Source organism: Suricata suricatta, chromosome X (assembly GCF_006229205.1).
Source record: "Suricata suricatta isolate VVHF042 chromosome X, meerkat_22Aug2017_6uvM2_HiC, whole genome shotgun sequence".
In the NCBI taxonomy this organism is placed as follows: domain Eukaryota; kingdom Metazoa; phylum Chordata; class Mammalia; order Carnivora; family Herpestidae; genus Suricata; species Suricata suricatta.
In genome coordinates, this window is record NC_043717.1 from 85,383,511 (window position 1) to 85,386,637 (window position 3,127).

The 3,127-nt window shown below is 41.7% G+C and overlaps 1 pseudogene; it reads left to right on the top strand.

The window, feature by feature from the left end:
- Positions 1-596: 596 nt before the first annotated feature.
- LOC115284325 lies at positions 597-1,368 on the top strand (annotated as a pseudogene).
- The last annotated feature ends 1,759 nt before the right edge of the window (positions 1,369-3,127 follow it).

The following is a 3,127-nucleotide window of genomic DNA, read 5'->3' on the forward strand; positions in this document are numbered from 1 at the left end:
GCTATTAGGATTATATTACATAATCCATAATCATCAGGATGGTACTTATATAGAAGTATCAGAAGCAATATTGGCTTCATGAACTTAGGTGCCCTAACCAAGTAAGCAAAGCATTGTTATCATCCCAGCTAGATTGGTGTGGTAGACAGAATAATGTTACCGTCACGATGTCCATGTCCTAATCCCTAGAACTGTTGAATATGTTACCTTACATGGCAAAAGGGATTTTTCAGATGTGACTAGGTCAAAGATCTTGAGATGGGGAGACTATACTGCATTGTTTAGGTGGGCTCTGTAAATACAGGGGCCCTGGGGTGCCTGGGTAGCTCAGTTGGTTTTAAGCATCCGACTCTTGATTTCAGCTCAGGTCATGATCTTTCAGTTAGTTTTGTGAGATAGAGTCCTAAGTCAGGCGTCATGCTGACAATGCAGAACCTGCTTGGGATTCTCTCTCTCTCTCTCTCTCTCTCTCTCTCTCTCTCTCTCTCTTTAGCTCTCCCCTGCTTGCACACTTGCTCTCTCTGTTTCAGAATAAATAAATAGCTCTTGCCCGGGTCACTGGGACACAGAGACAGCTGCGGGGACCCTCGCTGATTATGCTGTCCTGGGTGGTGCTTTCTGTGGCCGCTGCAGCGGCCCCCCCATCTGAAGAACGCAGCCTTCCTCGGTCCCGGGGTATTGCGGGCAACAAGGACCTTTCACACAGAGCAGCCAAGCCTTGCCCCTGTTCCATCTCTTCCTGAACACGGAGGAAAAGTTCGTTTTGGGCTGATCCCCGAGGAGTTTTTCCAGTTCCTTTATCCCAAAACTGGCGTAACGGGACCCTATGTGCTTGGAACTGGGCTTATCTTATATTTTCTGTTCAAAGAAATATATGTGATTACTGCAGAGACCTTTTCTGCCATATCAACAATAGGGTTGCTTATCTATGTAGTTAAAAAATATGGTGCCTCTGTTGGAGAATTTGCTGATAAACTCAATGAGCAAAAAATTGCCCAACTATAAGAGGTGAAACAGGCTTCCATCAAACAGATCCAGGATGCAATCTATATGGAGAAGTCCCAGCAAGCACTGGTTCAAAAGTGCCTTTACCTCTTTGATGTCCAGCAGAATAACACTGCCATGGCACCAGAACTAATGGACCGGGAACGGCTGCATAGAGTGTACAAGGAGGTAAAGAATCACCTGGACTATCACATCTCTGTGCAGAATATGATGTGCCGAAAGGAACAAAAGCACATGATAAACTGGGTGAAGAAGCATGTGGTGCAGAACATCTCTGCACAGCAGGAGAAGGAGACCAACGCCAAGTACATCTCGGACCTAAAGCTCCTTGCAAAGAAGGCTCAAGCACAGCTAGTCTTGTAAAGGCATCCATCTCCATGGAGACAGCTAGACTCAGTCGGCAAAGGATACTAGTCGAGGTGGCAAAGTCTTTCTGTATTTCTGGCTACTGAAGTTACACTTTACCTTTCCTAAAAATGAAAAGTTTGAATTTTACATAGAGATTTAAAACAATCTATTGGCCAGTGAGATGTTTTTCATCCTTCTTGCTCTGTATTTTGAGTTGTTCCATGATCACTTTTGGATAAGCAGTTCGCTTTTAATAAAATATGTTGCCTGACTAAAGGTTACCAAGTTATACTTTAAATTTGTGATTAATTCTACCATCTTGCATTAAAGTGACAGTTGAAAACTAGATTTTTCAAGTTGCGTAATATTCTAAAATTCAACATTTGTCAAATTAGTAAAACCCAAACTGGCCATTGAACTGATAATTTAGTGTAAGCTATTCCTGGCCAATTGACAGGTTATTGGAAATTTAAAGTTTTTTTAGTATTCTTAAAATAACTAAAAGAAATAGTGTGTATCAAGTCACATTATTGACTTTGTTATTTTAGTAGTACATATATAGAAAATATTATGGACCTAGTGTGTCATAAAATTATTCTAAAGAATCTGGCAAATAAAAAAATGTTCCCTTCTAAAAAAACCCAAAATAAATAAATAGACATTTAAATATATGAGTCCTTTTAAGAGGGATGCAAAGGGTCACAGGCAGAAAAAGAAGTGGTGATGGAAGCTGAGGTTGAAGGTAGGGAAGGGAGCACAAGCCAAGGAGTGCAGCTTCTAGAAGCTGGAAAAAGCAAGGGAATGGATTCTCCCCTAGAGCCTGCCAAAGGAACACAGCCCTATAGACGTCTGAATTTGAAGACTTCTTACCTCCAGATGTAACAGAATACATTTGTGTGGTATGAAGCTGCTAGGTTTGCGGTGATTTGTTAACAGCAGCCATAGGCAATGAATACATGTGGATTTGGTGAAAGCAATGAAGTGTACGGTTGTCATCCTCCAAAAAATCATCTTTAGGGCTGGTCTCACCAAGGATCTCCACAGTTTGCTACCATAGCAGCTGTTGCCCATCAAAAAGCAAAAACAAAAAACAAAGCCTTAATTCCTCTTTCAGATTACACAGTCCCACTCTGGACTACAAGCCCTTGACTGTTGTCACTCGTAACATTTCTTAGAATATTGCCCTTGAATGGCTATATGGGCCCAAAAGAGAAGTTTGTATTGATACTTTTGACCTTCCTCGTGAAAGATTTTCACTCTGGGGCTGCAAAAATAGCAAGTAAGGTGGTCATTGGTTTTTTGTTTTTACTCTTTAAAGAAAAGTGGCCTGCTTTCCCCACCTGTGCCTATGAGGTGGCACCGAGTGACTGGCTGGCACTGTTCTTATGCACAATGGAGCTTCCTGGTTCCTGCTCATCGGAATGCAATCGCATTTGATGCTGAGGCAACATGGGCACCATTCCAATTCCACAAGAATGCCATTTGTACGGCTTTGGTGTGAGACTGAAACACAAGATATCCGAGCTTGTGTGGAAATATGCTTGGCTAAGTTGCTTGCCATTGTTCAGGTCCTGTGCATAATTTCAGGAAAAAAATGAGACCTTTTGGAATGTTCCCTTACACTAGATTCGGAATGTGCTACTTTCAATTTTACAAAAGCCACTGAAGCATTTTGCTCGATACTGAACCAACACTGACTTTGTTTTGAAAAAGACTACCTTCCCATGTAATGTAGTTTAACTGTGAAAAGGATGGTGAGGAACTCTCTTTGTTC